Source organism: Acomys minous, assembly GCF_964271855.1.
Source record: "Acomys minous genome assembly, chromosome: 9".
Classification (NCBI taxonomy): domain Eukaryota; kingdom Metazoa; phylum Chordata; class Mammalia; order Rodentia; family Muridae; genus Acomys; species Acomys minous.
This window is the reverse complement of record NC_140490.1, coordinates 119278487-119291263: the sequence shown is the minus strand read 5'-3', so window position 1 is coordinate 119291263 and position 12777 is coordinate 119278487.

Below are 12777 nucleotides of genomic sequence, written 5' to 3'. Positions count from 1 at the left end.
ACTAATGGATCAGACAGGCTGAGGTGGACGCTGGCTCAGCGCTCACAGGCCACGTGGATATGGGAAGAAGAAACATGGCCCTCATTCTCCATGTGGGAGTAAAACTGACCTTTCAGGCTAACGGGACCATATGGAGAAGCTGGTAGCACGGTTCCAGTATAGAGCAGACAACTGAAAAAAGGGCAGTGTGTGGGGTTTTACTATTAAAACATAACATAAATCCTGGACAAAATTCTAAAATTACCAAATAGTCTTTCTCTAATACCTAAAAAGAAAAGATATGGCTGCGTATTCCAAGTGGATCCTATAACGGATTTGTCAACAAACTAGGCACAATCAACCTCCCGCTATTTTTGACATGGCTCCCTCCACACTCAGTTACTAACAGGTGAAGCACCAAGAAGAAAGTAAACGAACTGCCCACAACAACTCCCTAAGGCCTGCAGGAAAGCAGCTGGCCACACGACAGACAGACAGGGAGGTTTGCCTCTGCTTGGGTGCTAGTGCTAACGGGTGATATAAGTCTGAAGGAACATAAGGGTCATCGTTCCCCCATTCTAATTCAATAGTTTTATAAGAAAACAATCAAAGGGCACCGATGGCAATCTGAGAAGGTATGAAATCTAATTACAGAAGCTGTGATAGATTCAAGACCCAGAAGAGCCCCCTTGCAAACAGGCCTGAGCCCTTCAATGAACTCCTTTCTAAGTGTAACCTCTAAAAGAGGCGTGGTTATAAAAGATTGCAAGGTCAAAATTCATAGAGTGAACAATAAAACACACATATTCTACTTCAAACTAAGTAGAAGGAAAATGTTAAGCTGCTCATCAGATTATACACATAAAGATGTGTTGCTTTTATAGACAGTGGGACATAACATTGTAAATCATATAGGAAGGAGCTATGCTACAGTAAGCAAGCACACAATTCGAGAATGGAACTGGTTTCCTAACGTCTTAGTTTTATACTTTTGGTCAACATTTAAAACTATCTTTTAATAATATAAATAAAACTTTTTCAATTTTCAGATAAACTTCTAAATTATAAACAGATTCTGGCTTCAAAATTAAAGTAAAAGTATTTTCTCTACCTGGAAGAAATTGAACATTCAAACTGCAAATTTAGAATTTACTAAAGTTGGCACGGATATTTGTCTAGTGTGATTACTTAAGAGACTAACAGCTTGTGTCACGGCAGCAATATATGCTATCTCAATGGAGAATGCGGTAAGTGTTTTGTGAAAGTAAATGCATTGTAATCTTTCTATTCCTGGGACTTGACAGAAGCTTTTCCAGATGTGAGAAAGTTTAAAGTTCAGATGGTGGAGAGTCAGACGTGTCTGCATATGGCTGATGTTCTCCAGGCAATGTAGACCTGGACGGACGTGGCCATTGTTCTGCCAATGGCTTTATGAGCAAATTATAAAAGCACTGATGACAATCTGACAAAATACGACCTCTTGTCAAACTGCTGCACGACTCACAGGAGAATGCGTCTAGAGTAGTTAGTCCTATTTGCACAGCAGTGACGTAGCAAAGGGAAACTCCTTATGAGGCCGATAACTGGTGTCCCTGAGTCCACGGCTAGTCCTGGTGCACTTACATGGGTTGGCATATTTTTTTAGCTATTTTATTTGGGTCCCTATATCTCTACCTCCTTTCCAACCCTTATTCCATCCCAATCACCTCCCACCCCTCAACATGTAGGAGAGAAAGAAAGAGCAGGAAGGGGGTGCAGACCTGTATAGGCTACTTCCTGCTGGTTCCTTGGGCCAAGTCTAACCTTCATCACCATGAGAACATCCAGCGGCTGCTTCTCGAACCACAGCAACAGCAGCAACCAGAAGCAGCAGGGGAGTAGCAGCAGCAGGGGAGTAGCAGCAGCAGAGGAGTAGCAGCAGCAGGAGAGTAGCAGCAGCAGGAGAGTAGCAGCAGCAGGGGAGTAGCAGCAGCAGAGGAGTAGCAGCAGCAGGAGAGTAGCAACCTTCTTCTCTGTGGAACATCCTGGGCCTCACTTGGGGCTCTGACATTTATCCCCTCTGAAAATCTCCCAGGATTTCAACCACCAACTATCCTCAGCCAGTAAAATCACAGCCCTATAGTGCACAAGGCAAATCAGAATGACCTACTATGAAGCAGCCTCTTACCCTACAGCTGGGATTAAAACAAAAACATATTCTCATAACATAACTGGGTTTTTAAAGAAACCAAATTTCTCGCTACATACATGAAATGTTTTCCACATAGAATACTGCCCCCAGCCCCATTCATGTCTTTACGAAAATCTGAGAACATAACTACTTAAGGGAGGGGGTTCTTATAGATACAGCTAGTTAAGAAGAAGCCACACGAGAGCAGGAAAACCTAAATCTAATCTGTCCATGGGCTTCATTACAAGATGCAAAGAGAGAGACCAGCACACAGGAACGCTGTGGAGACATGAGACACAAAAAGAAGACTGTGATGACAAAGGAAATGGCTGTGCGGTGCATCAGCCAGCAGGCTGTCTCGAGGATGGCTGGTGCACCAGAGGCTAAGGGAAAGACACAACAGTCTCTCTCGGAGCTGTACAGAGAACACAGTTCTGCCACCTCTGAGAGTCCTGCCTCCCTTCAGCTGCCAAGTCATCAGACAGCGCCTCTCTTCTTGCCACCCTGGGAGCCACAGTGGCCTTTCCAAACCCTAGCTCTTGTCCTGTCCCTCGTTTCCCTCCACTGCCGTCAGGATGAACCCCCACCTTACTTTGTACGTCCTTGCCCACTCATTCTAGGTTTCCGTTGGCACCTTTTCAACTGCTGGGCCTCTTGGGCCTGTGTATCGTTAGTTCCCCGTGTCTGGAACATTCTTCCTCTTCTGCTTTCCCAACACCCTTCTTGATAGTGCTGCTTGTTGTTGACTTAGACCTTTCTTCCCAGGACAGGTGTGCACTCTGTCTCTGTCTGTCTGTCTGTCTTTCTGTCTGTCTCTCTGTGTCCCCAACCGCCCCTGGCCCCCAGCCTCTCCTAAAAGCTCTCTGTGAACCTAATGCCTCCCCAAACATTTCTTAACACTCTGTTGCAATTGCTCGTTTATTTGTATAACATGAAGGAATTTTATCCTTCATTACACAGGTGCAAAAAAAAAAAAAGCCACATTCCATTATTTCTAAAATTAAAACTAAATGTACTCCTCCGTCTCACCCTCTTGACTCAAAAGAATTTATCCCGTGGCCTCCTTCCTTGACTCACCTTTCATGAGATCACCCAAGAATTCTGAACTCAGAAAGTACTAGAAATCAACAATGATAGTATAGGTACATGCTAAAATGCTGAGTTCCAGTTACGGGATGCAATCAGGTACCACTCCACAGCACAACAATACTCTCCACCATCAGCAGGAGACCCACAGGACCACAGCACAGCAATACCCTCCATCATCAGCAGGTGACCCACAGGAACCACAGAGATACCCTCCATCATCAGCAGGTGACCCACAGGAACCACAGCGATACCCTCCATCATCAGCAGGTGACCCACAGGAACCACAGCGATGCCCTCCATCATCAGCAGGTGACCCACAGGAACCACAGCGATACCCTCCATCATCAGCAGGTGACCCACAGGAACCACAGCGATACCCTCCATCATCAGCAGGTGACCCACACGTACCACAGCGATGCCCTCCACCATCTGCAAATGGCCCACAGGAACCACAGCGATACCCTCTACCATCAGTAGGTGACTGTAGAAACCACAACCCTTCCTTGGTAACGGTATAGGACCAGCCACTGATATAAAAGTCAGAAAGAAAAAAAAAAACAACACAAGATCAGAAATCTTTCTGATTAGAATAAAGATTAGAAACTTAATATTATTTTCATTCTGTTACATTTATTAGCTATTAAAAACAACTTTTTTCTATTCCATATAACAGGGAAATTATTCAAAACTTCAATTCTATTTTTAAATGACAACAGGGTCCCTACGATTCAATAGTGGTAATGTCACCAGAAATTCATAGTTAACTTTTTTTTCTAAAAGGTTAATTTATTATTTAAAATGAACTAAAGGGCTAAGTACATAATAGCTAGTAGTAAAGTAGCTGGCTAGTTTAAAGGCCCCAGGTTTGATCTCAGCACCAAATAAATAAATAAATGTTTAAGTTAAGTTAAAAGGAAGTAAAGGTAAACTATATAAAGAAAATCATATCCCAGCTCACGCGACACATCACAGCAAGTGACTCACAGTGACCCTGGTCTAAAGGGTTTATTTTATTTATTTGAATTTTGTTTCAGCTGAAATTCAGTTTAAAAGGCTGAGAACTGAATGACAAAATATTTTTTCATCTTCTCCACTACAATTTCAGGCATTTCCACAGAGACCCTGACACAGATAGTGAGAATGGGGAATCTTTAAGTATAAATTAAAAAAAAAAAAGCGTAAGAATTCTAACAGAAGGGAAAGAAAAGCAGGCAGGAGAACGGAAACCTGAAACACCTTTCGATCCTTACTCTTCAGATTTCCTCTCCGAACTGCAACACAGCACCTCAGGGAGCTTTGCAAGCCTGGACCTCCCCACCCAACACCTGTGGATTCAACCACATGATGCGTAGAACACTCAAATGGCAGCATCCCTGTTCTCCACATGGAACTGGTGCCCCAGTTGAAAGGAGAGGTGACAGAGGGGCTGGATGCCAGATTCAGGAGGGGATGTAGTTGACATAATTGGGAGAGGCCCAGAGATGGGGCCTAGGGGGTTATTGTGGCATACAGCCATGCAGACTGCACTCTGTGACCAGACAAGTGGCTGGCAAATAAGCCCAGTGACTGATGGCTCCAAGGACTCAGATTTTTTTCTTTTGGTGTTTCGAGACAGGGTTTCTCTTGTAGTCCTGGCTGTTCTAGAAGCACTTTGTAGACTAAGCTGGCCTTGAACTCACAATGACCTGCCTGCCTCTGCCTCCAATTAAAGAGGACTAAAGGGATGCGCCTCTACGCCCAGCCAAGTCACCTCTGGATACCAGTAACACTAATTTTTGTATGTTCTGTAGTCTTCCAAAGATGCAAGTTTTTTGTCATTCTCTGTCACAGAGAGATTTGGACCTGAGGCTACTTTTGAAAATGACATGCAATATTGAATTATAATCAAGTCAGTTGAGGGATTAGGGCTCAGGATTCATCCCGTGTATTACAAAGTTCATAATGAATAAAACCAAGTTTTAAAAAAAAAAGGGTAGAGGGGGTGGAGAGATGGCTCAGAGGTTAAGAGCACTGACTACTCTTCCAAAGGTCCTGAGTTCAATTCCAAGCACCCACATGGTGACTCACAACCACCCATAATGAGATCTGGTGACATCTTCTAGCCTGCAGATAGAATACTGTATATATAATAAATAGATTTTTTAAAAAAAGGGTAGACAGATGAATCTACAGTGAAAACCACTTGCTGTTCTTCTAAAGGACCCAGGTTTGAGTCCCAGCACCCACATGGCGGCCCACAGCCATCTCTAACTCCAGTTCCAGGGGATCTGACATCCCCTTCTGGCCTCAGCAACCACCAGGCCCACAGGTGGTACATGCAGCAAGACTCCCATGCACATAAAATACAAACGTTAAAAACAAAACTAAGTAACTAAAATCCATCGACCAAGCGAGCAGTACCTAAAGTAATTTAGGAAACTTGCATCCCGAATGGATGTGGTTTTAGAAGGGGTGCACCGTGGCAGAGGCATCCACGAGCTTATCAAAGAGCGACCTTCTGCTAGCTGCCTCAAAGGCACATACGTGTCCACTGAAAATCTTGAACTCACAAAACCCACTGGCTGAACTAGTAGCATCACATGGAAGACAGCTCCTCCACCACCACACACACACACACACACACACACACACACACACACACACACTGTAAGAATGGCACATCATTCTCCTGGCCATGCATCTAGTCCAGACTCATGAAAAGCAGGATGCCTTCTGTGGACAACAAACACAACAGGTCTTAGCAGGTGAGTGTTCAGCCCAGTAGCTTCAGCAGAACCACCACAAACAAAATGACACTATTCCAGACAAGGAAGGATGTCAACACTGCCTTGCAGAAAAACAGAAAACTCTCCTCTCAGAAGGCATCTAAAAGCGTGTGCCTGGGCTGCTCAGCAGTCAGGAATCCCATGAGCAACGCTTCTTGGCTTCATTGTCAGATAAGCAGTGCTGTTAGTCGGAACGCCCTCTGTCTGCCCTGACCCAACAGCAGATTGCACTTTTTAGTTAGGAAAAAAAACATGGTTTTAGAAAAGAATGTTATGCAAGGGACGGAGGGGGGGCTTAGTGGAAGGCGGCTTCCAATAACCATAGCACCCCACGAGTTCTCGGAACCTGCTGCTCCCCTCGTATTTGGCACTAAGTGGCTCATTGTCCCTGTCTAGACAAGTGCTGCAGGCTGAGTAAACAGCGCGAGGCTGTACAAAGCCTCTATTCATCCAGAGTGGAAACGTGTTAATGTGATGCCTTTTCAAGCCCTGGGGGCTTGCAGAGAAAGAGCAGTTTATAGCTATGTTGGTTCTAAGTTGGTATTTGCTTAATGCTGGAAAATTTAAATCTAGCATCCTCACATTTTAAGCGCAATTAATAAACAATGCTCTTGTATGTAAGGTTCTAATGCAGTGTGAGTCATTAGCTACTTTCTTACTAACGTTTGGCTAATTCACACTAAACAGACTAACTGCTTTGCAATAATCATTCCTACTTACAAACAATTAAATCCTTCAAGTTATTTAGTCATTTCTTGCTTTTTTTTTTTTTTTTTTTTTTTTTTTTTTTTTTGGTTTGGTTTGGTTTTTCGAGACAGGGTTTCTCTGTGTTAGCCTTGGCTGTCCTGGGCTCACTTTGTAGACCAGGCTAGCCACAAACTCACAGCGATCCACCTGCCTCTGCCTGCCGAGTGCTCGGATGAAAGACATGCACCATCACGCCTGGCCCAGTATTTTAAATACACTTGCAAACTTCATATATTTAACATTTTAGGATCCAAATGTTTTCAGAGTATGGTGGAGTACTTAAAAGCAAAATGATTTGATTACTGATCGATTGGATATGTAGCAAGGTACAGACTCAGATATGAGCTAAATATATATATGCTGTTAAGCCACCCTGAGCTGTGTAACATGGGATAAAATGTGAAAACAAAAAGAAATAAAAAAATTCTGAAAACAACAGCAAATATTAAATTTCTAAACTAATGTTCAAGTTTTCTCTCCAGGTCTCTAAACACAATTAAATCAAGAAAATGTGAATATAATATAATATAAAATAATATAATTAATATATATATTACTAAATTTAGGGTCTATCACTTAGAGAAAAATGGTCTCAGTCATGATCTCAGAATTGCCGACCACCATCTTTGTAACAGTCAAGTTACATAAAAACCAGGCACATGCCAGTTCACCCCTGGAACCCCTGCACCCAGGGACAAAGACAGAGAACCATGAGTTTAATTTGAGGCCAGGCTACGATACATAGCAAGTTCAAGACTACCCCAGGCTATCAGCCAGACAGAAACAAAGGAGCGAGAGAGAAAGGGGAAGAGACAGAATTGAAATAAACTCTCATTAGACCCTCAATGTTTACAGTAGGCCAAATCTGAATTTCTGCCATTTGATTCATAAAAACATGCTGCCATCTACGGAGACTACTATCATTGCCGTGCATTGGAGCGTCTGCCGGTGTACAACTGAAATGTGCAAACACTCCTAAAGCACCATTGTTCCTCTAATGCGGCTGCGACTCACCAACAAGGTGTGTCAATGAAAGCATGCTTGTGCTAAAGGCAGCAAGACATTATCTCTCATTTAATTTTTAAAATTATACTATTAATATATACTCATTAAAGGAAACTTGTGGGCTGGCAAGATGGCTCAGCTGGTAAAGACCCTTTGCTACCTGATGCAAGCCTGGCAACATGAGTTTGATACCCAGAACCTATGTAAAAGCGATGGAGTTGTCCTCTGGCCTCCACACCCACAGCGTGGCACACCCCCCAAAAATCAATAAAAATAAGTAAATAAATAACTGATATTTTCTAAGTTAAAAAGGAACTTTCAGAAATAAAAAAAAATTAAAGACTATGTTTTCTAATCTCTCTCAATGTACAAAACATGTTTATTTGAACATATATATATATATATGTTGAACATATATATATATATATATACATATATATATATATGGAACTACATTGAAGATGATTTAAAATTTTTCTTCTGTCCACTGTTACATCTCAATCATTCCTCCAAATAACTAAATATTTTACAAAACTGATGACTAATGAGGTTTCTGTTTCTGGAACAGAAAATTGTACATCATCCCAGGGAAACAACCATATCTGGTTAAAATGAAAAGAAACAAGGTTATTTACATTTTTGCAAATCATCCTATGTATGTATGCATGCATGTCTGACAAATGAAGAAACAGATATTTTTTAAATCTTCTAAGTCTCCATAAGAACTGCAATGAGTCAAGTCACCAGAGTAATGATCCATGTCCTCCTTCCTTAACCCCAGCCCAGCTTGCAGAATATGTGTGTTTCTCTTAGGTGGATACAGACAAGAAGATGGGGCCCGATTATTCTCCGCCCTTGTACAAGGGTCCAGTCCTCAAGGGCCTTCCCGGTAGAGGCAGGCCCACCAGCCTTTCCCATCACTTCCTGCGGTGCACACAAACTCGATTCCTGATGAGCACAGCTAGGGGCTGCCTTCCTTCACATGGTCCCAGCAAAAACGGCGGAAATTCTACCTCAGGCGTGGTGGGCTGAGAATACCTGGACCTCATTTGTCCTCATCGGAGCATGCCAATCCCCTCCCCATGCCCAACTCAGAAATCAGAGGCGTCATTTTGAGAGAAGTACACACTTTCCCTGTCCCCAAAGCTAGAACAGTCACCAAAGATTTTGCCTATAGGTAAAGAGAATTCTGAGGTTGTCCACAAATGTGGCAAGGTTTCCGCATAAAGGTGCTGTTGAGAAGAGTGCAATTCAGTTGTAAACAACTGGACAATTAAGGAGGGACCATTAGTGCAAGGAGAACCAAGTTAGGCCCTTCCCACCTACTTAATTAGAGAAAACTGAAGCAAAAAATAAAAGAAAAGAAAAGAAAAGAAAAAATAAAGAAAAAACAAAGAGCTAGTTTGATGTAAAGTGCTTACATTGCAAGCCTGAGGGTCTGACTTTGATACCCAAAACTCATAAACATAGTAGAACTGCTTTTAAGTCTAGTGCCAGGGAGGTGGGCACAGGTGGCTTGTTGTGTCAGCCACCCTAGACCAATGGATAGCCACCTGGATCAACGAGCTCCAGGCCAAGGAGAGACCTTACCTCAAAAGACAAGGTAGACAGTACCTAAGAATAACACCCAAGCATGACACACAAACACACACACACACACACACACACACACACACACACACACACACACACGAATAAGTGAACGCATACAAACAACTACCAGGTCTCAGAAGAAACCCGATAAAGTACTCCCAAAATAACGCCAATATATATATATTGTATTATATATATATATATATATATATATATGTAAAGAATAGAGTGGGAGCTGGGCATGGTGACACACGCCTTTAATCCCAGCATTTGGGGAGGCAGAGGCAGGTAGAGCTTTAACAACCTGGCTAAGAATTTTATACCAAACAAAACTAGTTTTCAGTAAAAAGGGCAAAGATAAATATTCTCAAAAAAATTAATAAATAAAAACAACTTATTAGTAGATACACTAATTAAGGAATACTAAGGGAATTATTCAGGATGAGAGCAAGTACCCCCAAACACTGAATCGTATAAACACAAGAAACAGAGAGCAGATTCTGGGCGATGATTTGGTGGGTAAAAGCTACACCAGCCACCCTTGTGGGTCTCTGTAACCCGTGGTGGAAGAAGAGAACTGATCCAGCAAGTTGTCCTCAAAACTCCATACATGTGCTAAAACACGCACATACTAGTAAGTAAATAAATGTTCTTAAAATCATTAAAAATAAACATGATAAAAATTAATAAAACAAAAAATTGATTCTTTTGAAAGCTGTACAATATTGCCACAAGATTGACTAGAGGGCCAAGTGAAAAGATTCAAAACACGAGACTCAAAATTAAAAAAAAAAAAAAATATATATATATATATATATACACACACACACATATATATATATCTTATAGAAGTAAAAAGAATTATAAAGGAGCAATATAAATTGTTCTACATAAACAAATTACCCAACTTAGATGGAATGAATGAGTAAAGACTCAAACTAGCAAGAGTGACTCAAGAAGTAAAACACCAGCTGGCATAGCCTCAGTAGTATAACCCCAGGACTTAGGAAGTCGAGGCAGGAGGACTCACAGCAGTTTGAGGCCAGCCTAGTCTATATGGGGAGTTCCAAGTCAACCACAGCTAAAAAGTGAGCCCTGTATAAAAAGAGAAAGGAAGTAAGAGGTTGTTTGAAAGGGCCTATAACGAGTGAAGAAACTAAATCAATAGCCAAAACTACCCAGAAATAATGTAAGAAGAACCTGGGCCTTTTCTGGTTTCATTGTTGAATTTATCAAACTCTTCACAAACTTTTACCAAAAAGAAAAATAAAAAATAAAGTAACATTTCTTAGTCCATTTTATGAGACCAGCTTTATTCTACTAGCCCAACTATAGGAAGAGATCACAACAAGCTATAGACAATCATGGATATAAAGATTCTCAACAAAATACTAGCAAGTAGAACTCAGAACTTATAAAAATAAAATTAAATACCTTCAGAAGTATAATACCCCAGGTAAGCAAGACTGGTTCAGTATGTTAAAACCACTGTAATATATACTAATAACATAAAACACCAAAAAACAAATAATCAAAAATCAAATAATCTCACTTGGGAGAACCCATTTTTCATGGTAAGAAGCACTCCATAAACTACAGTTAAAGGGGGATTTTTTAAAAAAGCTTGATAACAGGATATTGATGAAAACTATAGAGTTATATTCTACTAAATGGATAAGAAACAAAATAAAGATGTCCCTGAGCACTGCAGGGAGATTCTAGTTAGAACAATTAAGCAAGAAAAAGAACAAACAAAACCCAGGTGCTGAAGGAAGACATAGAACTATATTAGAAGATGACACAATGTTGCGTGTCATGTAATCCCAGCACCCCAGACTATATTAGAAGATGACACAATGTTGCGTGTCATGTAATCCCAGCACCCCAGACTATATTAGAAGATGACACAATGTTACATGTCATGTAATCCCAGCACCCCAGACTATATTAAAAGATGATACAATATCCACATAGAAAAGCAAAGTGTTAGCACATAAATTCAGCAAAACTGCAAGATATCAGACCAGCATACAAAAATCTTGACTTGGTTTTCTTTGTTGCTTGTTTGTTTATTTAGGGGGATTGTTGTTGTTGTTTTTCAAGAGAGGGAGTACCTTTGGTTATCTTGAAACTATCTCTGTAGACCAGGCTGGCCTGGAATTAACAGAAACTTGCCTGTCTTTGCCTCCCTAGAGGCATGTGCCAGCACTGCCCAGCAAATGCTTGTGATTCTATAAGTCTGGGATGAACAATACAGAAATGAAATTAAGTGCACTTATAAGTCTATCAGGACAGTAACATTTCAGGAATAAATTCAAACAAGAACAGAAACTAGAGAGGTGGCCTCATGGCTTAGAGCACCTACCTGCTGGTTGCTCTCCAGAGAGCCTAGGCTCAGTCCCAGCACCCACACGGCAGCTCATATCCACCTATAACTCCAGTCCTAGAGTGCCCAACTCCATCTTTGTCCTAACCAGATATCAGGCATGCACATGTGTGCAAATAAATTCAGGCAAACACCCACACATATAAAATTTTTTTAAATTTAAAATTCAAATGATGGTAAACTATTAACTTTATTTAAATAAAATTTGAAAGATCTAATTTTTGAACAGCCATACCTCAAAACTGACCTACAGATTCAACAGAGCTCCATATAGTTCCTTTGCGGAGACTGACAAGCTGATTCTAAAATTAATATGAAATTGGAATGGGTTAGACCAGCCAGAACAAGCTTAGCGGGATGAATGCTTCCTGAGTCTGACAACTCTTGTTGTGCATCAGGAGAAATAATCACAATAGTGTGGTACTGTCCCCAGAACAAACATATGAATGGAACAGAACTGAGTGCAAAAACAAACCATCTGGGGCCAACTGACTTTCAACAATTGTGTCATGAGCATCTCATGAAAGAAAAGACTGTGCAAAAAATAATACTGGGACAGCAGACTATGGTTCTTCTAGTGACAATCGGAGAAGTGCGGTCAGAGGCCCATCTACAGGTAGATCTGTCACCCATCTGCACCCGTCGTGTGGCTGAGTGGTAGAAGCCATGATAACTCAAAGGTGTCCCAGCAGAGAAATGGCTGAGGGCGGTATGAGAGGCAACTTAAGACACTGCAGAAGAGAGAAGTAGTAAGGCCTTTTCACTTGACCAATGGGAACTATTAATCAAAAGGACTTAGCAATGAGATCCGTAAGATGACAAATCCCAGAAATGCAAGAAATTTAATAAAATGCAAACCCTTCAATCTCTCTCAAGACCTTTCAACAAACTGCCTCTAAAATCCTCACTGGCCCTACCCCCTAGCATTCACTACCCTTGTAGTGACATTCCTCTTGAAGACACACCCACATGAGATTATGAGACTGAGCTCCACTTGAGCCTCCCTTCCTGCTCAGAGACTTACCAGACAAAGGACCTTGAGT